We start from the raw sequence: 24,684 nt of genomic DNA on the forward strand, positions 1-24,684 counted from the left end.
TTATTGCCCAGGCTACTCTCAAAACTTGTTATCCTCCTGCCTCAGGAAATCTGAATGCTCGAGTCATAGGCACCAACCCAGATTCAATGTAGTTCTTGTTTGTCTGAGACATGGTCTCACTCTGTAGCTTGGGCTAAATTCAGACTCACTATCTAGTCCTACCTGGCCTTAGACCCATGGCAATGCTTCTGCATTTACTTCTCAAGTGCTGGGTTTAAAGGCAAGAGCCGCCACCATGTCAGGTTTTTTAAAAATGAGCCAAAGATAGAGTTTGTGAAGAAAAGGTTTTAGTGTAGATTTAAGTGGAAACAGGGAGAGAGAGCAGAGATAGATGAGAGAAAGATAAGAAGCTTAAGTTGGAGGCAATTATAGATAGATGCCTGAGAGTATCTGTGTATGTGCTATATATTATTTAAAAGATTAAGTAGAAATGTTTCTTATTTTATTTTTGTCAAAATAGTGTTGCTTTAGTAATGCGACAACACAGTGGTTTATAAGGAGCATTGCCCGGGGTTGCAAGCCGAGAGGAGTTAAGAAGTCAACAAAGGCCAAAGCATTCAGTAGAGACCTGAGTTTATGGAGCTTATTTTTTATTTGAAGGACTTTCAGGCTGTGCAGGGTTATTGGAATGTCATCTGTCCTAAGCGGTTCAAACTACCTGGATTAGAGGATATTTTCTGAAAGCCCTCGAGTAGCTGATGCAGAATCCTGCCCGGAAACAAGGAGCTGGCAGGGAAATCGTAGGGTCCCTTTTCCCAGGGAATCTGTACTGTTTCATGAGTATTAGCTCATTTCATCTCTAGGGTTGGGGATTTAGCTCAGTGGTAGAGTGCTTGCCTAGCAAGCGCAAGGCCCTGGGTTCGGTCCTTAGCTCTGGAAGAAAAAAGAAAAAAAAAGTTACAGCTCACTTCATCTCCTCCCCGCCCTAGGAGGTAACTGCTATTATCACCTCCAGTCTGCACATAAAGAAACTGAGGCACAGAGAGGCTAAATAACCCCCTCACTGTCACAGATGTGACAGGCTGCTGAACCAGCACCCATGCTCTCAGGTACTTCTGGTGTGTTCAGCGCCCAGGTGATCAAAGGCGTTCCATGCTCAGAGCCAGCACAGACAGAAAGGGGTCCACGTGCTTCCTCTAGTGCAGGCAGGAAGTGAGGGCCTGGGTAGAGTCTGACCTCTAACCTGTTCTTCAGTGTCCTCACAGTTAGTGACCAGCCAGGGAAAGATGTGAAATGCTGCTGAGCCCTGAATACCCTGAGTGGGTGACGAAGCTGAGGGCAGACATCCCACAAGGCACAGTTCTTCCTCAGCTGATTACAATAATTATTGTCAAGTGTGCAGAGGCTCACTTGGAAGAAGTAAATCAATTCCGTGTTTGAGCATGCGAGCTATCTCCAAAATCCACGTGTTGAAAACTCAATTCCGAATGCAGTAGTGTAGATGAAATCCTAAAGAGTCTTAGTAAATAAGAAACACAGAGTCAAATACAGAGGAAATAGCCAGAGATCAGAGCAGTGGCCACGAGTAGCTTTAGCTTACCATGAGCACTAGCTTCCCCTCCTCAGAGAATTCCAGCCTGACTTGTGTTTTTATTGCCTTTCTGTTCTGCCTTCTCATTGGCTCTAAACCCAACCACATGACTTCCTCATCACTGCCTGTCTATACAGACCTCCAGGTCTCTATGGCCGGTACTGGAATTAAAGGCTCAGGTCACCACACTTGGCTGTGTCCTTGACCACACAGAGAATCTGCCTGCCATGTGATTGGTTTAAGGGTGTGGGCTACCACCGCTGGACTTCTGCTTAATGGCTATTTGACCTCTGAGCTCCAGGCAACTTTATTTATTAACACACAAATAAAATATCACATTTCATCACAAATAAAAGATCACCACACAGTAGAGCTGGGAGATGGAGCATATGAGAAATGTTTAGGGTGAGGGTGAAGCTTTCATGGATGGTTAAGGATTTTGTGGGACTGAGTTCTTGCTTTCCTGCTCTTGTGCCATGGGGACACCATTGTTCTTTTTTTTTTTTTTTTTTTTTTTTTTGGGCTTTTCAGCTTTCTGCCAAGTGAGGGCACTCCAAATATCTATCCCTTGATTTTGGACTTCAGAGCCTCCAGAACTGAGAAAATAAAATTATTACTCAGCCTCGAGAGTTAGGTTACAGTAGCAACATGAGGAATAACACAACTTCTAATTGTGAAGTACCAATCTTCCAGCAGTGTTAGGGTTCCCATGGATGTGAACCCCCAGCCACTGGCCAGTCTGTGGATGACACGCCATCAGCTCAGAACCACTAGGAATCTTTGAGCTGGAGGATCCTGCCTAATTCTTCCCCTACCCTGCTCCAGATGAACAATGTGATATCATAAACACTTGCTGTAAGCTGCTAAAAGTTGATGGGTAACTTGTTACACTAAAGCGGACAGTGTGAGTACGATGAACTGTTTGTGTGTATTACCTCATATACCAAATCTGAGGTTTCTTAAAGAGGTTATTTCATCACCGTGTTGAATCTAGCATGGTGTCTGAAGTCTGAAAGTTCCTATGGAAATATTTACAATATGAGTGGAGAACTGATCAACTTCAGGACTGATTTTACCCATTTACAAAGGACTTAAATGAGGTGAGACACTGAGCCAGGATCTGGGAACATGTATGAGTTAGGGTCCCTCTGAGGTCAACTCTGAGATGAAGCTCTGAACATGCTCAGAGGATAGCAAGGTAAGTCCTCACGGTAATTCTACTCCAGCTTCTCGAGGTGGGCGCACTTCAGGGGCCTCACATTCTGCCATTGCTGGTTCTTCCTGTGTGAGTACAAGTGTAGTACAACAGCAGGACAGGGATGCTCAGGAAAATGACTGGAGTGAGTGCGTCAATCAGCCAGCCAGCCAGGCCGCTGGCAGCCTCTGCCATGGAATGAAACACAAAGCCAATGCCCATTGCTTAGAGAGTTCACAGTACAGTCTACCAGGAAGAACAGTCAAATAGTAAAGAGGGATGATGAGAGTAGAAGGAAGGCCAGTCAGTGCTCTCACTGGAGACTATGGAAAGCTTTCCTGGGAGACAGCTGAGATGGTACTGCAGAGTGAATGCTGTGAACAAACACAGGGAGAATGAGTGTATGTCAAGAGGAGGGACCAGTACTTACCAAAACAGAGATGCATGTGCACACAGTGCGTCAGGGAACAGGAAATGCTTAGACATAGGGGGCTGAGTTGCAGAGGAAATTGGAAAAGGAGCCTGCAAGACAACTATTAGGGAACACACCTATAACTCCAGCATGCAGAATGAGTGCTGAAGCCCAGGGTTCGATTCCAGGCAACTCACTCTCTAGTCCCTGCTTACGTAGTAAATTCTAGGCTAAACCAGACAACGTAGCAAAACCCTGTCTCAAGAAAGAAAGATAACAAGGAAATAGAGAGAGAGACAGGGGTGAGGGAAGGAGGGAGGGAGGAACGGGAGGAAAAAAGAGAGAGGGGGATGGAGAGAGGGAGGGTGGAAGAAAGAGAGAAAGAGAGAGAGAAAGAAAGAAAGAGAGAGAAAGAAGGAAGAGAGAAGGAAAGAAAGAAAGAGAGAAAGAAAGGAAGGAAGGAAGAGGTCAAGAGAATAAAAGGGAAGGAAGGAGGGAAGGAGGTAGAAAGGAAGGAACTTATGGACAACACACTTTCAGCACTTGAAGAACATTCTAAGGGCAGAAGTACTACACTTTATGGGTTACTACAGAACCAAATGTTCTGTAGTAATGGAGGCAACATTCTTTAACACTCCCATATTCTCAACATCACATAAGTTCCCAGTGTTTCCAACAATCTATGTCTTACAATTTCCGATATTCTCAACATTTCAAACTTCCTTCAGCATGCTCCATTTTCTAATGCCCCCAATATTCTCAGAATCTCAGCACTTTCCAAGACACCCAGGTCTCTGAATATTTTCAGCATCCCCAATACTCCCAATTCCTCATCCCTCTCTACTTTCCCAACATTTCCACACTTCCAATATTCCCAGTGCTACCAATAGCCTCAGCATCAACTGCATTCATAATGCTCTGAAAACCCTACCATTGCCAGTTTTCATAGGAAGCAGCATCATACTACAAATTAGATCCTGTCTCCTAGAGTCCAATAACCAGCCTCAGCTCCATGAGAGAGGTGCACCGCCTTTCCTGTTTATTTTGTGATTATTACACAACTACAATCCTTTTCCATATTCACAGCTGCTACATATCAAATGCTTCTATTTCTACCTCAAAACTCACATGCTGAAGCTCTGATCCCTTATGCTAAGTTACTAGGAGGTAGGTAGGGCTCTGAGTTTCAATTAGACATGGAGTCATGAGAGCAGAGTCTACATAGCTCTTGATATATGAGTCACCAGAGTTGCTGTACCTCTCCTTGCCTCTGCCTGTCTGTCTGCCTCCATCTCTCTCTCTCTTCTGTGTGAGTGTCTCTGTGTCTGTGACCTTGAATGTCTATTTCCACAAGTAAGGACACAGAGAGAAGATCATCTACAACCCAGAAGATGATGCACACTAGAGCCCCACCCATACTGTCACCTGACCTTATCCTCCTACCCGCTAGAAACTAGTCAGTGGTATTATTTAATGGCAGCTTGCTAAGACAGGGGATGCAGAATGCTATTCTTGGAGAAGCAAGGGTTTTCTTTCAATGGCAAAAGTCAAGAGGATTCATTTGCCTGTGAGTTAACCTAGAAACAAGGCAAGGCCATAAACTGGGCTGGGCCAATGAGCTGTGAGTCTTCAGGGGATATTGAGGGATAGGGGAGTCTTGAGGTGAAATTGACATGTAGGGTGCTGAAGTATCATCATGTACCCTCACAGAGAAAGGGCAGTGGAAATGAGGTGATAAATGAAGTCCCAGCCCAGGCCTGTGAGAGAGGACAGGTAGGAGTTAGGGAAATAAGACTTGGGGCACTGCTGGTACTAATTCATGATTCACTTACACACATGTTGAGATTTCATTGTTTCCCAGTAATTAGGTTGAAGGCTTTGATCTCACTTCCTTTTAATAAATAATTTGTGAGATCCTAATTACATTACTTTCCCCTTTCCCTTCCTTGTTCCAAACCCTTTCATTCAAATTCATGGGCTCTTTTTCTTTAATTATTGTTGTTGTTATTGTTTTGGTGATGGTGGTATTGGTGTTGTGTGTCTTGTGTTCCTTAATATAATCTATTCAGTCTATATACCGTTACTTATATTTATACATTTTGGGGGTTGACCGTTTGGTATTGGAGAAGCCATTGCTGTGCTCTTCCCTGGGGAAGATTGTTTCTCCTGCTTTCAGCATTCCTTAGTTGCCTGTAGTTTTGGGGTAGGGTTGAGGCCACATGAGCTTTCCCCTTCCACATTAGCATGTCTACTGTTCTTACTCTTGTTCAGCTCATGGTTAGGCAGTCACGTTGGTGAAATAGATGGGTGTAACTTCTGACATTTCTAGGAGATAAGATCTCACAGCAAATGCCCTGTTCCTCTGGCTTTTTACAATATTTCTGCAATGATCCTTGAGCAGTAGGTGCAGGATTTGTGTTGTAGATGCATCAGTTGGGACTGGGTACCACATCATTATTTATCTTGGCATTTTCATTGGTTGTGGTTCTCTGTAATGGTCTCCATCTGTTTCAAAGAGAAGTTCTCTACCTGTGAGTATAAGGACAAATGTTTGGAATGCAGTGGTTAGGTTTTGTGCATGTTTAGAAAAGTAGCAGTTGTAGGTTCTTCTCCATGATCCTGGAGGAACTGCGGAAGCCAGAAAAGTAAAAAGGAACCATGGGGGGGGGGGGCGGCAATAGAGAAGAGAATAGCAGGAAGAATGAGCAGAAGAGGGAAATGAGCAAAATGGGGGCTTCTAATGGAAGATGGTAAATATAGAAGTAAAAGAAGGGTAAAAGAACAGGAAGGATTTCTGAAAACTTCAAAAGAAACCGTAATATTAACTACCTACTTACAATGCCTCTAATGCACTGAAGTTGGTATATAAATATACATGTATAGTTTACATAAAACTGTCTCATCTAGGCTGGCAATGAATGTGCCATCCAAGGGCAAAGGACCATCTAACAGAAACTCCAACACCAAGTGTGATAAACCCTCCTTTTGAGTTGTAAGTCAGGGTTGTCCAAGAGACACTCAAAACATACAGCCTATTGCTATTGCTTTTGGTAGAAGGAAGGTCCCTATTTCTATAGATACCATGTACTTTGGAGACAGGGCCCAGGGGCCCTGTATCTGTATCTGACTTGAGAGTCCCCTTCCTGAGCTGGAGAGATGGCTCAGCAGTTAAGAGCATTGGCTGCTTGTCCAGGAGACCTGGGTTCAATTCCCAGCACCGACATGGCAGCTCATAACTACCTGGACCTCCAGTTCCATGGGATCCAACACCCACTTCTGGCCTCTCTGGGTACCGGGTATATATGTGCACAGACATTCATGCATGCATAATACTCATACATACAAAAATAGTAATAATACAAAACAACTTTCTTAAGCCAGGCAGTGGTGGTGCATGCCTTTAATGCCAGCATTAGGAGGCAGAGCCAGGCCGATCTCTCTGAGTTTGAGGCCAGCCTGGTCTACAGGGCAAGATCCAGGACAGGCACCAAAACTACACAGGGAAACCCTGTCTCAAACAACAACAAAGTCCCCTTCCTGAGGACTAGCTTTCATGGAACCAGAAGACATCATGCAAGCTTCCAAAGGAAGGAAGGAAGCCACCAACAGTCCTATTCAGCCATGGTATCTATGAACCACAGCAACCACCAGAATGGCATGATAATCCAAAGGGCAGAGCAGAGGCACTCATACCTTGGCAGTAACCAGCAACTCTGTACTTGCACTTAAGACCCACTCAATCAGAGAAAAATTGGGCCTGCTACTGGAAACCTCGCCACCTACCCAGGGCTGGTGATGTCACGTCTTAACCTCTCAACTAAAGAGGTTTCTCTCTGTGCTTTCTCCCTGTGCTCATACCACGTGCAGGTGTAGTGTGCCTCTGCCCTCCCCACTTGCTTGTCTTCATGTTAAGTGAACTGTCATCATTTTCTCCTACAGGAGTCCTTTCTCTTCCAGGATTTGGTAGATTCAGCACAAGAAATTGTTATAATTATTATTATTATTGTAATTTAAAAGGATAAGTTTTTGTTTTCATTTATGCCATAGAAATAAAAAAATAGCAATTTTATGTACCTTTGGGTGTTTTTTAATAGTTGTCACAGCACTCAGTGCCATTTAGAATTTTCCAACTATGATTAGGATTATACCTATTTTCACTTTAATGTGTATTCAGTAAAGTTTATTCCCAACAATTCTTTTTTATATGCTTAAAACTCACTCTAAAGCATACACTTTTAAAAACAACAGGGCATGAATCTCAAATTTTCAAAGAATATTGCTTCATGTTTATACAACATTATTTATTTATTTTTAGATTATTTTTGATTATAACATATTTGCATCATTTCCCCACTTCCCTTTCCTCCACCCAAACTTGCTTCCATGTGAGGTAAGTTCTGTATCTACAGGTTCAGCCAAATGCAGACTGAAATTTTCCTAAAAATGATTGCTTCTGTACTGAACACATGCATATATTTTCTTGTCATTATTACCTAACAATATAGCAAGTCACTATTAATATAGCATTTACATTCTGTATAGTTTTATAATTTAACATATGTGGGAGGCTGCATGTAGGTTACATGCAAATACTGTGCCATTTTATATGAGGGACTTAGCATTTGCAGATTTGAGTACTTGTGGCGTTTGGGGATCCTGTATTCTCGTATGGTCTCCTTGCTTATCCTCCCATAAGTAAAGATATTGAGTGGGTCAGCACAGAGGGAAGCAAAAGGGAGGCCTCTGCCCTCCATTCTCTTTTTGGAAAAAGTCCACAATGAACATGATGGATGCTATTTTTCCCTAAACATTACAGTATAACAAATACCATAGCACTGGTGACAGAGTGTTAACCTTTGTAAGTAAATTAGGGATGATTTACAGGATATATGAGGGTTTGTATAGATTGTATGAAGGCCCCATAACATGTTATCTAAGAGATTTGTACATCCTCAGATTTAGGAATCTGTGGGGAGATGGGCCTCCTGGAACAAATGTTACACAGTTACAAGGGATCACACAAGTCTCCAGTGCTCATAGTGTGAAAAGCAAAACAAGTAAATTCCTAGTAAGTAAACCATCACATGGGTTTTCAGCAGCATCACATGGCTCGCCTCTGTCTATAATAAGTGTGTCTAGGTTTCTCATAAGCAGCCTCACATGCCCATCACGATGTTATAAAGTACCAGGCCTCCAGTTCCATTCTATAGGGTGTCCTCTGGATACTTGAATCTCAGGGCTTCTGGTTTAGACTCCCTTAAAGATAGAAACACAGCCGGGCGGTGGTGGCACATGCCTTTAATCCCAGTACTCGGGAGGCAGAGGCAGGCAGATCTTTGTGAGTTCGAAGCCAGCCTGGTCTACAGAGTGAGTTCCAGGAAAGGCAAAAAGCTACACAGAGAAACCCTGTCTCGAAAAAAAAAAAAAAAAGATAGAAACACCTCTTTTGGAAGCCCCTAGTCTATACCCCAGGCCAATGCTTGCCAGTAAGAACAGTGCAGGGAAGTGATGAAACACTCATGCCATCCCCAAAATGTATGCCAGACACTTTTGCCTTAGCTGCACAGGAACATTCTGTGGCTGGATTTAAAGAAGAATACTGGCATTCGGTATTCTATGTAACTGAGAGATCTGATTGGATTGGGTAGTCAAACATTATGTATGGACAGAGGATTATATTTTCAAAGGATATTCAGAAATCTGTGACATTTTCTTGGCATGCAGAATAAATTCTACAATGGATGACTTAAACAACAAATATGTATTTGCCTATAGCGCTGGAGACTAGAAGGCCCAAATCAAGGTATGAGAGGGTTGGTTTCCCTTGAGATCTCCTTGAATTATAGACGGCCGCCTTTGTACCTGTGCTCTCATGCTCATCCTCAGTGTGTTTGTGTCTCAGTCTCCTCTTATTATTAGAAGAACAACTATGTTGGATCAGGTCCTACCTTAATGGTATCATTTGATTTGATATCTCTCAAAGTCTTGATTCCAAATAAGCTGTGCTGAAGATCAGGAATTCAAAAAGGAAAAGGTAAGCTGTGTGGTGGTGGCACACGCCTTTAATCCCAGCACTCAGGAGGCAGAGCCAGGAGGATCTCTGAGTTCGAGGCCAGCCTGGGCTACCAAGTGAGTTCCAGGAAAAGGCGCAAAGCTACACAGAGAAACCCTGTCTCAAAAAAACCAAAAAAAAAAAAAAAAGAAAAAAGAAAAAGGTAAAAGTGTAAGCGAGTCTGGAACTCAATCCATTGCATCATGACTTTTAATAATGCAGCACTGGACTGTCTCATAACTCCAAAATACCTGTGTGTACACAGAATGGTTTAGACAGAACAGAGGAAAACATTGATAGCATCAAGGTCAGATACTTAAGAGTACAGGCCTGACTAGTGACCCACCCATTGAGACAAAGCTGACTATGCCCCTTTAAAACAGTCGTGATCTCTCAGCCATTGTGTTTTAGAAACTAAGAGTCCTAGTTATTTAGACATGAGGGCTAAAATAGCACTACTTAAAGGGGGCTACTTAGAACCAAGGTCAGTATTTTAGTTAGCTTCCTAATGCTGTGATAAAAGACAAAGCACCTTTGGGAGAAATGGGTTTATTTCAGTTTACAGTTCCATAGAACAATCCAACACTGAGGGTAGTCAGGGCAGGAACTCAAACAAGACAAGAACCTGGGAGCAGGAGCTGATGGAGAGTCATTGGAAGAGGACTGCTCCTCATGGCTGGCTCAGCCTGCTTTCTTATACACTCTAGGACCACCCACAGTGGTCTGGGGCTTCCCATATTAATCACTAATTAAGAAAATACCCAACAGATTTACCTATAGGTCATTATGGAGGCATTTTTCCCATTAAGACTCCCTCTGCTCATCTAGGTTTATGTCAACTTGGCAAAAATCAACCAGCACAATTGACCTTTTGCCAACGTGACACATAAACACATCATTTCTTAATCCATAACCTTTCTTGTTCATCCTCAAGATCTCATATTATACATGTAGCTTTGAAAATACCAGTCTTTAAGATATCCAAAGTGTCTTTCAAAGCTCAAATCTCTCTAAAAATGCAGTATCTCTAAATATCCAAAGTCTCTTTAGACTTCAAAATCTCTTGACTATGGGCTCCTATAATACCAAAAATTAAGTTAGGTACTTTCTTATTCCAAGAGAAAGAATCAGGGCATAGTCACAATTAAATCAAAGCAAAACTAGACTTTAACAGCATAAATAGTTTGGCACTTGACATCTGGGACCTACTCCATCCTCTGGACTCCATAGGCTCTGTGATCTGCAGTGTGCTTGTTTCTTAGGTTTAGGACTCCTTAATGCCTTCAAAACCAGTACCACCTGGGTGAGTCTTACACATTACCAAGTTCAGCTGCCAGCACAAGGAACATCCTTGGCCCCATCTGGACCTATAGGTCCTGTGTGCTGACTCTGAGGAAACACTTCCAAGAATATTTCACCTCAGAGGTGCTGGATTCTTTATAATCAATGCCAATTTCTCAGGTCCAGCTGACCAGCATCTATTGTCCCAGCAACACAAGGGTTTCACCTTAGTGGTTCTGGTCTCTTGATAGTCACAGCTGATTCTTCAGCCCCAGCTGGCCAGATCCACAGCTTTTTAGTTGAAAATATCAAACTGCTTGGATAGAGTCTCTTTAGACTGATTCTATATATTTATATTTATAAATTTTCATTAATTTTTTTCATACAATATAGTCGATCGTGTTTTCCTCTTATTCTCCTCCCATCTCCTCTCTACCTCCCTACCCACCCAATTTTATGTTTTCTCTCCCTTCCTCTCCCCTGCAAGGAAAAAAAAATATAGAAGCAAAAAAATCAAGAGACAAAAAGAAAACCCACAAAACAAAATTTAAATCAAATAAAACTGATAAGTCCCTTCCCCAAAATGCCAAAACAAAACAAAAGCCCACAAAAATGCCATTGAGTTTGTTTGTGTTGTCCAGCTACTCCTGAGTATTGGGCCTGCCCTGGAGTGTGATAAATCCAATGACTCTCCACCTGAGAAAAGGACAGTCCTTGCCCTGAGATCACCCCTCATCTCCTACTTCCTCTGCCTCACACACACCCTCAAGAGTAACTGCCGGCATAGACAGCTCCTGTCTGAAACTCTAGAGGCAGAACTAAGGCCAGAAAGATTTACACTGATCCCCCACCTGGTAGGCTCTTCCCCCTTCCAACCGTACAACCCGTCAAGTGCCTGGTGCCTCTGCTCACAGTCTCCATTCCCACCATGAGGCTGTGGCCTCTCCTTGTCTCTCATAGAGGACGCTCTGCTTCAGTTGGGCTCAGAGTCATGCTCTCCCGTCCTTTCTGTGTCATCTGGGTCCCTTTCTACCCAACATTTTTGGTGCCAAAGTCCAGAAATGAGTTTGGTACTTTCAGTTTCCAAATTCTAACCGATTTAAGTAATTTTACACCTTAGAATGGCAGGTGGTCTGAGGCTCCTTATGCTCCAAGTTTTTTCATAAGGCCTGCTCCTCCCTCTATCAGACCTGTTCTGGTTATCAGTTCTTCTTTCCCAGTCTCCCCTTGCCCACTTCCCACTCCCAAAGACCTTCTTCCCTCTTCCTTCAGTGACTTCAACCCAGAGATGAGCCCCCAAAGTACAGACCCCCCCACCTGCCCTTTCACCACCCTTCTGGTCCCCTTTGCTCCCTCTTCCTCCTCTTCCACCTCTAACTCCAGCTGCCTCCTCCAAACCACCCACTGGCCCCCTTCTTCCTCCCCTCCCCACATCTCTCTCCCCCTGTCACTGGGTCTCATAAACAAGTCCACATGTTCATGCTTCCCTTACAGCAAACAGTGGGTGTCCTTGTGCCCTTCTCCCTCTCTGATATTTGAGAAATTTCCCTTAGACCAGGCTCATTCTCCCCCAAACCCATTAACTACAAGAAAGAATTCCCCTGCCTCACCCAATCCTATGACCTCACCTGGGGGTGCACAATGGGTGGGGGCATCTGCTGTAGCTTCATTTCCACCCTCAGCCCTGATGTAAAAGAGCACATCTGGCACTCAGCCCTAGCCCATGCAGACCAACATGTGCTGCCAGCAACTGTCCTGACCTCTGATCCTAACTGGGTCTCTAGTGGGGAGACCCGGGCTTTCGGGGTCTTTAACAAATGATCATCTTTCTTTTAGAAGGCATGCAACAAACTGTTCGTACGTTTGTCAACTGAGATAAAGTTAGGGAAATCACCCGGGGACCTGGGGAAACTCTGGCCTTATTACTAGTCAAACTCACCAACCTGTATATTTCAACCCCTGATGCTTCCCTCTTTCTTTACATCCAGTTCATTGGCCAGTCAGCCCCAGGTATCCAGTGCAAGCTCCACGGATTAGAAAAGGAGCCTGGGACCCTAAGGAGGGACCTCTTAGATGTTCTTAATGATAGAAGAGGATGAAACCCAAAGAGAGAGAGAGAGAGAGAGAGAGAGAGAGAGAGAGAGAGAGAGAGAGAGAGAGAGAGAGAGAGAAAATAAAGCCAAGTGTCAGTGTCTGGCTCCCTTTATCCATGGTTGGGCTCCACCCATCAGGCAAAGCCATCTTTCAAGGAGGCTAAATCCCCAGGTCCCTGCTTCAGATGCAACCATCCAGGTCACTGGGCCAAAGCTTGCCCTAATCCCACACTCTCTACCCAGCCCAGCCAGACTGTCCTCAGAGGTACCTAGCCACCTTTGATGAACCCCAAAATACCAATTCCTCACCACATTTGTTGCAATAATGAGGTTCATGTTCATGACCCCATGCCAGTACTTCTGGCTCCTCCAGGGACTCTAGGTGATGGGAATGGTACACAGACATGAGATTTCTTTTGTCCTAGATATGGTGGCTTCCCTCTCTCTACTGACATCATAAAAGGGACTTAGTGCAGAGTCTCCTCTTACTATTACCAGAGTCTCAGTTATCCCATCTAGACTCAGCCTCACCCCACCCTCTTTTAGAAAAATTCATTTATTTTCTCATGATGGCAGAATGCCCAATGCCTCTTCTAGGCTAAGCCCTTCTCTCCAAACTGAAAGTCTCTGTTTTAATCCTTCCCCCTGGATACCACTTCAATGTTCTACTTCAACTTAACCAGTTCCCCCATCCCACCTCCTGTCAACTCAATCCCTATGCCCCTTTCCCATCCCTCTCCCTTATAAACCCAATCATATGGGATACTTATAATCCTCCCACTAAGTCCTACAATGGCCCTATTAAAGTTGACCTAAAAAATCCCCAAATATATATAAACTAACACCAACACCCTTTGGCTTTGGCCACTTGGTAATTCATAAAGCCCCTTACCACATACCTTCTCAAGGCCTGTCTCCTATTAATTAATTCCCCACACAATACCCCCATTCTAGGAATCAAAAAACCAAATGGCACCTTCCACTCAGTACAAGATTTACCTAAGGCTGACAAGTCAGTTATCCTCATTTCCCCAGTGGTACAGCCCGTGACCTCAGGGGTGCTTTGCTTACCATGCCATCCCACCAGCCATCTCTGCTTCTTTTTGCCTTCACCTAGGAAGACCCTGACACCTTTTTCTCTCAACAGCTAATCTGGACCATGTTCCCTTAAGGCTTAAAGGATAAGCCTCATCATTTTGGTCAGGCCCTATAATGGAGCCTCTCTACCCTGGATCTGTCAAGCCAATTCTTAAAACATGTTTATGACCTCCTTCTCTGGAGACCCTCACAGAAACTGTCTCACCTGCACCACCCAAATCCTTAATGCTCTAGCTGCCTTGGGTTACCTGGTCTCTAAAGAACAAGGCCCATCTCATCCTAACCACTGTTCAATACTTTGGCTTGTCTACCTTTCACCAGCCCAGGTCCAGTCCCCTAGAAAGAACATCCCTACTCCTATATCAACCTATGCTGTCTTCTGAATGAGAACTTTCTTTCTTCTGGGACTCTTTAGCTTCTTCCATATTTGAATTCCCTGCTTCTCTCTCATAGCTCATGTCCTATGAATGGCTTCTAGGGGAAGCCTACATGAACTCCTCCTTTCTCCCTCTCACTAACAACTATGATCAGGTCTCTCAAACAAGTGCTAGCTCTCACCTCCACCCTCAGTCTACCAAAACCTACAAAACCCTTATCCTTCCTTGTTCATGCCAACCAGGGACATACCCTAGCCTTCTTATGCCAAAGGCTGGAGATACCTGATTGGTGATGTCACTCTGTATGCTGTGAGTGTGTTGCTCTGATTGGCTGATCAATAAAATGCTGATTGGCCAATAGCCAGGCAGGAAGTATAGGCGGGATAAACAGACAAGGAGAATTCTGGGAAGAGGAAAACTGAGGCAGGAGATGCCAGCCTGCTGTCTAGGGAGCAGCATGTAATGGTACACAGGTAAAGCTACTGAACACATGGCAACATATAGATTAACAGAAATGGGCTGAGTCTAAGTGTAAGAGTTAGTCAGTGGTAGGCCTGAGCTAATGGCTGAGCAGTTTTAATTAATATAAGTCTCTGTGTGTTTACTTGGGTCTGAGCGGCTGCAGACCAGGCAGGACACAGGAAAACTTTCAACTACAGATACCTTTCTCCTATAACATCTGTCGCCAAACACCTGAACTTAGTTACTCATAGATGGCTTCCATGTCTATAGGTCCTGGAAGCTGCTGTTCTTCTTATCCCTGAGGCTAACAAAATCTAACTCAGTAGCCCCATATTTACCCTACACACTCCCTCAAAGACCTCCTCGGCCACTGAGCCCTCCACTCTTTACCTCCCTCTCGATCCCCCATGCATATCTCCTTGATCCCAATGTATCATGTGTGAACCCTGCCCCACTCTCAACACTGCATCTCTTCTCCCAAGTTCTCCCATTTCAGGTTCTACCTCCTTGGCCCACTCCAACACCAATGCCTTAAACCTATCTCTTAGCCCCTTCACATAATTCAGGACTACCCTATCATGGATACCTCTACTACAGATTGGTTTATAGACAGACTTTCAAAGAAAACACCTCCTTAGTGGCTGGATTTGCCATAAACCTAGGACATCTCCATTCCCCTAATATCTATAACATCATATAAGGCAAACCCCTAGCCACAGGCACTACCACTCAACACATAGAACTAACTACCTTTATTAGAGCTCTCACACTGGCCAATGATCTCTATATAAACATATACAGAGACACTAAATATCACTACAGTATCATCTACTCCAAGATCCTTATACAAAAAGAAAAGGGCTTCCTCACTCCAAAAAGGATTCCTGTTATCAACACGACCCTCATACATAACTTCTTGGAGGGAGTTCTCCTCCCCTGTCAAGAAGTATCATTCATTGCTGAAGATACCACAAGGACAAACAACACATTTCCGTTTCTAACAATCATGCTGACTTACTGGCTAAAGACATTGCACTCTCCCACCCCAACCTCACAAAATCCTTACCCAAGATCATATCCTACCATCAATATACATTAACAAACAATCCTTGCCCCTCTTCCTCCATTAAAGACATCCTGTCTCATCCATCTACACTCTGTATTTCACTCCTCTACCCAGCCCCAAACCACACACCACTGTAACCCTCAGGCAAACAATTTTTACAACAGCTCACTAATACTTGTTCTACCTGCCCACAAGATAACCCAACCTCCAGCATCCAAACTCCCTCATTTCCCATCACCAGATGCAGGGACTCCAAACCAGCATGGATTGGCAGATCAACTTCAAATGCATACCCCTTGCCAAAACCACAAATACTATTTCATCCAGGTGGACACATTCTCATGATGGATTGAGGCCTTCTTCACTACTAACAAAAGGGTCCATGCCATAGTCCAAACCTTTACCTATCATATCAACCTCCCCCATTCAGGTCACCCTCTTCCATACAAATGGATAATGGCCTCCAGTTTACTTCCTCCATTACTCAACAGATAGCCTATTTTCTTCACATTCCTTTAGAAATATCATATATCTTATCATCCCCAATTATCAGGAAAAGCTGAAAGATCCACTAATACTTTGAAAGGAACACTCACTAAACTCACCCTAGAACTAAAGCTAGACAGGATAAACATATTTACTTTTGGCCTTACTTAAGCGCCCTTCCAAAGAACCCCACTAACATTGATCCCTTCCATCTTCTTTATAAAAGACCTTCCTGCCCCTTGGAGACCCCAAACTTTCTCCCTCACAAGCTTCTCCCCTTATATCCTTTCTCCAACACATCTTATGGCAGCCCACTAACCAGCTTGCACTTTTCCAGGAACCCCATGCACCACTCCCTTACCCTTACCATTGGGGGAACTAAATCTCCATCTCAGACCCCAATCACCCTCTTACCCCCAAATGGAAGAGCCCCATAAAATAATCCTAACACCCACAGCTGCCAAACTAGTGGTACTTCCCTCTTGGATCTACCTCTCCTGCTTCAAAAATATCCCTTTGCCCTGACTGAGAACAACTCCAACCAGACCTATCTCCCTTAAAATAAACAGACACCCCATTATGCTCGAACAGAAAATTCCAATGTAAACTCTCCTAATGGTTCTCACTCTACAACAGCTCTGCTCATTCATCATACATCTAGAGAGGGATCTGGGGCTGATTCCAGCATCCATTGACACCACTGAGGACCTCTTGGAAGCTGTAGAAGAAATCTGGCTACAAGGAACTTTTATTCCATTTACTCCAGATCAGATGCAATTCTTTACCTCGGCCTTATATTTTCTCCTATAACTTCCCTGTGATGCTGTGTAATCCTCTAGCATTTGGATGCAGCCCTTCTGGCTATAGGGCTAGTTATTGTAACCCCAAAAGACTGGACCTGGAAAGAAAAGTGAATTCTAATTCTTCTTTATATCATCTGGATTACAATCCTAGACATCATACACTGTCCACTCTACCCCTCATATATTCCCCTTTTACCCCTAATTGTCCCTCTCAATGACAATAAAACTCACTTTAATATTCCACTGCTGTATTAATCCTGCTCCTCTGCCTTACAACCACCAGAACTACCCCTCTGACCTAGACCTCACCACGCACTGCTGTGTCTTCCAGATCTACCACAGCTATGGAGAGAAGGGCCTGGCCAACCACTTCCAGTGGACCAAAGGACAAAATGTGTCCCTTTATTTTGATGCCTGAGAATAATGAAACCAGGGTCCTGGTCCAACTGTGGTGGCCTAAGATGGGAAAGAGACTATGCCACCAATGATAAATGCTTTTGTTTAAAATATAGTCAGGCTGGTAATTGTGACAACCAATTTTACTGTTTGTATTGGAGTTACAAAATGGCCTATTCCAATGACCTAAAGTCCCTCCTCTATAATCTCTCTCTCTCTCTCTCTCTCTCTCATGCACACACACATGCACGCATGCACGCATGCGCGCGCGCGTGCGCGCGCGCGCGCACACACACGTACACACACAGACTGGCTGAACCCTGGGAGACTGCAATCCAGTGGGTTTCCAAATCCCTAAACTCTAAGACTCACGTTGAGACCAACAAGAGACAGGAATCATGGTTGATGGTTGTGAGGTGGGCCCAGGAGACAAAGACCTGCATTCATTCCTGTCCCACTACCTGCCCTCTCCAGCCACTGTTCTAGCCTTTATTCCCCAGACTAAACCTCCAACACCCCGTTCTGGGACTACCACCTCATCCTGCTCTGACTGTGCCTAGTTTCACCTCCTGGCACACACTAACTCCACCCTTGCTTGTGACAGCTAGATCTGTATTCTGCTTCAGGACCAGAAATACTCAGGCCTAAGAGTATCTAATATCACCTCTCTAACCAAGTCTTCAAAGATCACCACTGCCCTTAGTTCTCCAATTCCATTGCCTTCTCAGATAAGCTACATTTGTCAACACCACAGCTAACAATACTTCTTATTCCAATTCAGTCATTATCCAGGACCTGTCAGAGCCCCTAATGGAACCCAGTCCTCTGCCCACAGAGGATTTTTCTCAAAGCATCAATACCTGACATTGCTAAAGTGGCCAAGAACCTGAAACTAGATGGGTCACTGGCCTAGGGAAAACCTAGTACTATTATTCTGCTAAAGGAACATAGCATTAAATGATTGCTGACATACTACTATACTCATCAGTCAATACCTTGTTCAACCCACATCAGAGAAAATTCTTCTCACAGTAGATGGGAATTAGCACAGAGACCCGCAACTGGACAATATTCAGAAAGTGAGAGACTTCAGAGCACTCAGTTCTGAATGGCACACTCAATCTTAAATGGATTTCAAAAACAGCCCCTTCAAAGCTCAGAGATTTTTGCAGAAGAGAAAGTAGAAAGATTTTAAGAGCCAGAGGTGATGGATTGCTCCAAGGAAATGATGTCTTCCAGACACAACAGGACTGGTGTGCTCATGAACTCACGGAGACTGTGGCAGCATGCACAAGACCTGCACAAGTACAAGCAGATGGGATCTCAACACAAGGAGGGGGAAGTAGACATGTGGTACCACCCATAACCAATAAGCTATCTGCAGTTGATACCCACTGGCAATAGGATGGAATCTTTAAGGGACTTTCAAACTTGCCTCTGCAACTTCACAAGCCAGACCTCCATTGCCCGTATTTTTCTCAATATTCTTCCAAGCGCTCAGAGCAGCTCTTTAAGCTCATGCACTCAATTGCTTCTCTAGTCCATAGGACCAGGATACTTCCAGAACCCTTTCAGAAACACGTGGTCAGGTCTCTATCAGCAATACCTAACAATCCAGTATCAATTTCTGTCTTAGTTAGGGTTTCTACTTTTGTGATAAAACACCATAGCCAAAAGCAACTTGGGGAGAAATGCGTGTATGTGTGTGAGGGTGTCAGATCCCCTGGAAGAGGAATTACAGACAGTTGTGAGCTATCATGTGGGTGCTGGTAATTGAACCTGGGTCCTCTGAAAGAGCAGCCAGATCTCTTAAGTGCTGACCCATCCCTCCAGCCACAAGCCGCACATTTCTAACATGAAAATGTACTGTTGAATTTACTTGATTCACTACCTTTATCTTAATGATCTAAGTCAGTGACCCTCAACTTGTGGGTCATGACCTTTCTGGGGGTCGAATAACCCTTTCACAGGGGTCACATATCAGATATCCTGCATATCATATGTTTAAATTGTGATTCATAACAACATGAAAATTAGAGTTATGAAGTAACAATGAAAGTAATTTTATGGTTGGGGGTCACCACAACATGAGGGACTGTATCAAAGTGGCACAGCATTAGGAAGGGTAAGAATCACTGCTCTAAGTAAAGAGTGGAATAGACAGATAGTTCAGTAGATCAGTTTCTATTCTTTGTGGAACTTCCACTCTGATTTCCAGAGTGGCTACACCAGATTGCACTCCCACCAACAGTGAATAAGCGTTCCTCTTTTTTCACATCTTCTCCAGCATTTGTTGTCTTTTGATTTATTTATGATAGCTGTTCTGACAGGAATGAGATGGCCTCTCAAAGTAGCTCTAATTTACATTTTCCTTATGGATAATCATCCAAACACTTGTAAATTGTTTATTAGCCATTTTATTTTCTCTTTTGAAAATTCTTTTAGATCTTATATTAGTCAGGGTTCTCTAGAGGAACAGAACTCATAGAATGAATGTGTGTGTGTGTGTGTGTGTGAGAGAGAGAGAGAGAGAGAGAGAGAGAGAGAGAGAGAGAGAGAGAGAGAGAGAAACAGAGAGGGGGCGGGGAGAGAGAGATTTATTAAAATGGCTTACAGGCTGTGGTCAAGCTAATTCAACAATGGCTGTCTACCAATGGAAGGTCCAAGAATCCAGCAGTTGTTCAGTCCACAAGGCTGGATGTCCCATCTGGTCTTCAGTATAGAGGAAAACCACAAAGAAGTAGGCTCTAATGCCAACGAAGGACTTGCTATCAAGAGCAAACAGGCAGAGAGAGAGTGTGTGTGTGTGTGTTGTGGAATAATCTTTTTGTACACTGTGAAGATTTGTCACTCTGATTGGTTTAATAAAAAACTGAACAGTCAACATCAAAGCAGAATTTCTGGCAGAGAGGATTCTGAGGAAAAAGAAGTTAGAGATGCCCGAAGATGCAGAGCAGGCAGGATGGGAAATACGGAGATGAGGTATTAAAGCCGCAGAAAGTAAATTAATAGAAAAGGATTCACTTAAGTTATAAGAACTAGTTAGAACCCTAAGCTATTGGCCAAGCTTTCATAATTAATAATAAGTCTCCATGTGGTTATTTGGGAGCTGGCTGATGGGACAAAGAAAGACTTGCTATGAGAGAGAAAGAACAAATTTCATTCTTCCATGTCCTTTATATAGGCTGCCAGCAGAAGATGTGACCCAGATTAAAAGTGTATCTTCCCACCTCAAACATCTGAATTAGAAATGGATCTCTCCACTTCAAATGATTTAATTAAGCAAAAATTTCTTGCAGGCATGACCAGCAATTTTTGGGTTTTACATTCTAGAAGTAGTCATGTTGACAACCAAGAATAACCATCATAAATCTATAGTCCATTTTTTATTGGGTTATTTGTTTCGTTGATTTTTTTCAGTTATTTGTATATTCAACCTATTAACCAATATTTGAATATACAGCTAGTAAAGGTTTTCCCCAGTTCTGTAGGTATTCTCTTTACTAGATTGGCCATTTCTTTTTCTGTGCAAAACCTTTTTAGCTTTTTGGTTTCATGAGTTCACAAATGTCAATTGTTGGCCCCATTTCCAGAGTCAACAGAGTCCTAGCAAGAAAGTCTTACCTTGTCTTTTCTCTATTACTTAACTTCTCTTCTAGAAGTTTCACAGTTTTGGGTTTCACATTGAGATCTTTTACCCATTTGGGTTTTGTGTAGGTAAGAGATAAGGATCTAGTTTCATTCTTCTACATGTAGATATTCAATTTTCTCAACACAATTTGTTGAAGATGCTGTCTATTCTCAAATGTGTAGTTTTGGTTTTTTCCTAGTTTCATTTTTGTTATTGTGATAAGTGCCTTCACAAAAAGCAACTTAGTGAAAAAAGGGATACCCTACTCTACAATTCCAGATTGGAGACAATAATTGTAAGGAACGAAGGGCAGGAAATTTGAACAGCTGGCCACATCACATACATAGTCAAGAGCAGAGAGAAATGAATCCATATATGCTCACTTGTTTACTTGTACACAGCTTTTTTTTCTCAACACTGCAGTTCAGAATCCCTGCCTAGAGAGTGGCACCACCCACCATGGGCTGGATCTTTCCATATCAATTAACTTAAGTAAGACAATCCTTCACAGACATGCCCACAGGCCAGCTCATATAGACAGTCCCTCATTAAAACTCTCATCCTACCTAATTCTAGATTGTGTCAAGTTGACAAAGCTAACTATAATGGTGTCTTTTTCAAAAATCATGTGGCTGGTTTTGAATGGACTTACAAACTGGTTATAGTTACATTATATGTAGACCTAAATATGGGTCTTCTATTTCATTGATTTGCATATCTGTTTCCTTGACATGAGCATAATGGTTATTATTATTATATCTCTGTAACTTGAGAATAAGACAAGTGAGGGAGATAGAGGGGATTCAAGTAGGAAAGGAAGTCAAAATGTCCTTATTTGCATGTTCTATGCTTCTACATATAAAAGACCCTAAAGACTCCACTAGAAATTCATACAGTTCATTAACACACTCAAGAAAGCAGCAGAAGAAAAAAATTGACACACAAAAGGCAGTAACCTTCCTATTACCAAAAAAAAAAGCATACTGAGAAAGAAATCAGGAAAACCATTCCATTCTTAATAGCCTCAGAAAGTATCCTAGAATAAATCTAACCAAGGAAATGAATGACTTTTACAATGAAAACTTAAAGACATTGACAAAGGTTGTGTGTTTTGATATGATCTTTTAGCCAGCATGGCCAGACTTCTTCAGCAGAACCAGGTTATGCAGCTTGGCAGATTCCAAGGCTGGAGAACTAGGAGAGCACATCTCCTACCTGCCCACATGGACATCTGAATAGAGTCCTGAGTAGGGATGGTAGTTTGGGCTGCTTGGGAGGGTTCTGAGCAGTTGTAGCCAAGGGAAACAGTTCTCTTGTCCGGGTAGCCATGTAGGGTGGATGCCTGGAGAGGATACCTAGTTGGAGGGGATGAGTTGAGAGCAAAGCTGGGTCAGGTCTCTTACAATGGGGATGTTTTATGGACTGCATGCCACCAGCATGGTCACGATGGAGTCTCAGTGAAGGCAGGAAGGGTTTGGGGGGCCTAGGAGGAAAAAGGTGAAGACCTTGCCCCGTGATGAAGTTTGACACTGGCCCTTGGGAAAGGAAGGTTGGTGGTGATGGTGGTGGGGGCGGTGGTTAGCAGCACATGGGGGAGGAAGAGTTGAAATAACAATTTTTGAAAAAATAAAGCATTTGAAAATCAAATAAGCATTTTAAAAAGTCATGGTAACTCGTTAGAAAACAGTTATCCATATGTCTGAATATAAAACAAAATATGTCGATAACAAAGTTTAATATGGATGGTCTAATGCACCAATCCAAAGATAGATTAACAGGGGTGTGTGTGTGTCACGTTTCTGGAACTGAAGCAGCGAGGAGACTGAAGAGGGAGGATCATGAGTTTGAGGCCACCTGGGGATACAGAAAAAAAACTAACAAAGAGGCTGTCAGAATTAATTACAAAAGAAGACTCAACTATGTTTTGTCTATATGAAACCCTGTTAAAGCAAACCTGATTGCTTACAGGTAAAGGATGATGGAAGCCATAGTACATTACCTCTAGCTACCAAGTGAGTCCCAGGAAAGGCGCAAAGCTACACAGAGAAAACCTGTCTCAAAAAAAGAAAGAAAGAAAGAAAGAAAGAAAGAAAGAAAGAAAGAAAGAAAGAAAGAAAGAAAGAAAGAAAAAAGAAAACTGTACTAGTTATATCAGTTTTATTCAATACAGACTTCAAAACAAGGGAAATAATCAGGAACAAAACAGGAGGGGTAACTCATAATTTTAAAGGGGCAAATTCTTTAAGAAACCATAATAACCCTAGATGTGTCTGAACAACTAAGTGTCAGAATGCATAAGATAAAATAGTATAATACTGAGTCATAAGCGTGAGAGAAAAAAGATCAATCTCCTATCACATATGTGTAATTAAACATTCCTCTATCTATAATAAATAAATTAGCCAGAAAAAAATCAGAAAAAATACAATTTCCTGAACAATAATAATATGTGTAGTCCTAACAGTAATAGGACAATGCATACTTCCCCAAGCTAACATGGAACGTTCATGAGCACTGAACCCATTCCAGACCATATAGTAGAAAGTATAAAGGATATTTTAGGCGAACAGTGCAAATAACCAAGAAATCCCAAGCCTAAAAGACAACTATGAACATTCCAAATTAAAAAAAAAACCTAAATACCATATTTAAAATATTAAATGTTTAAATTAAATTAAAATTTAATCAAAGATTAGACATCAAGAATGATTAAAATATAGTGACGTAAATGAAAAAGAAAATACATCAAAGTTTATTGTCTATAGCAAATGCAGCTTGAAGGGAGATGTATACAGCATTAAGTGCATATTACATTTAAAGAATAAATATGAAATACTCAAAATACATTTGCACTTAAAACACTAGAGAAGGAACAACTAAAGCCCAAAACAAGAAGAAAAAGTTATGGAAGAAATTAGTTAAATCAAAAACAGGAGAACAATAGAGATAATCAGTGTGAAGGTTAGCATCCATTGTCAACTTAACAGAATCTAGAATCACTATGGCAGTGGGTCCTGGGCATGGCAGTGGGGATTATTTGGATTAGTAAATTGAGACTGGAATACCCATCCTATAGTGGGCGGCACCAGCCCCAGGCTTAGAGTCCTACCAAGTAAAGGAGAAAGTGTGGTAAGTGTATCTATTCATGACGCTCTTCTTGCTGATTCTGGATACTATGTGATCATCTGCTTAGACTTCTGCTACCTTAAAATTCCTTCCACAGTGCACTGTACCCTAGAACTGTAAGCCAAAATAATCCCTTACTCCATCAAGTTACCTTTATCTGTGTGTTTTTATCACAACAGGAACTGTATTGACTTGACAGATTGTAAAAATACAGTCATTACTACATAACTCTATACTCACATGTTTGAATGGTTAGATAAATCGACCAATTCTATGAAAGATACAGTTATTGAAATGTATACAAGACAAAAATAATTAACAGCCCTATACCCATAATCAAATCACCAGAGCCACATTGCTTCACTAGTTAATTCTATCACATATTTAATAAAGGCATGTTGCCAATTTTATAGAATATCTTTCAGAAAATGGAAGTGCAGAGAACCCCTCATTTATTCTATGATGTCAGCTTTTTGCAAATACCAAAGTGAGATAAAGGCATTGCACAAATTGGGAGGACAGCAGCCTTACTATCTCCCATGTGTAGAGGTGAATGAATTCACAATGCTACGAGCATGTTGAGTGCAACAACACATAAAAGCAGGTACAGAATGAACAAATAATACTTACATATGTAACTATTTAAACCTCTAGAAATCCATGTAATCCATCACA

The 24,684-nt window shown here is 42.5% G+C and overlaps 1 long non-coding RNA gene across 3 annotated transcripts in view; it reads right to left on the reverse strand.

Annotated features, from left to right (window-relative positions):
• Window positions 1-356: 356 nt before the first annotated feature.
• The window catches only part of LOC121826092 (uncharacterized), a 32,805-nt gene continuing 8,477 nt past the window's right edge, over window positions 357-24,684 (reverse strand). The window contains exons 4-6 of one of the 3 annotated variants that reach the window (XR_013042142.1): window positions 5,400-5,667; window positions 1,184-1,458; window positions 357-873 (exon numbers count right to left, since the gene is read on the reverse strand). This is a non-coding gene — a long non-coding RNA (uncharacterized LOC121826092). Of the gene's footprint in view, window positions 1,459-1,488; window positions 5,668-24,684 lie in introns of those variants that run through there. The other 2 variants (XR_013042141.1, XR_006068416.2) reach the window with 2 other exon arrangements.

This window comes from Peromyscus maniculatus, chromosome 1 (assembly GCF_049852395.1).
Source record: "Peromyscus maniculatus bairdii isolate BWxNUB_F1_BW_parent chromosome 1, HU_Pman_BW_mat_3.1, whole genome shotgun sequence".
In the NCBI taxonomy this organism is placed as follows: domain Eukaryota; kingdom Metazoa; phylum Chordata; class Mammalia; order Rodentia; family Cricetidae; genus Peromyscus; species Peromyscus maniculatus.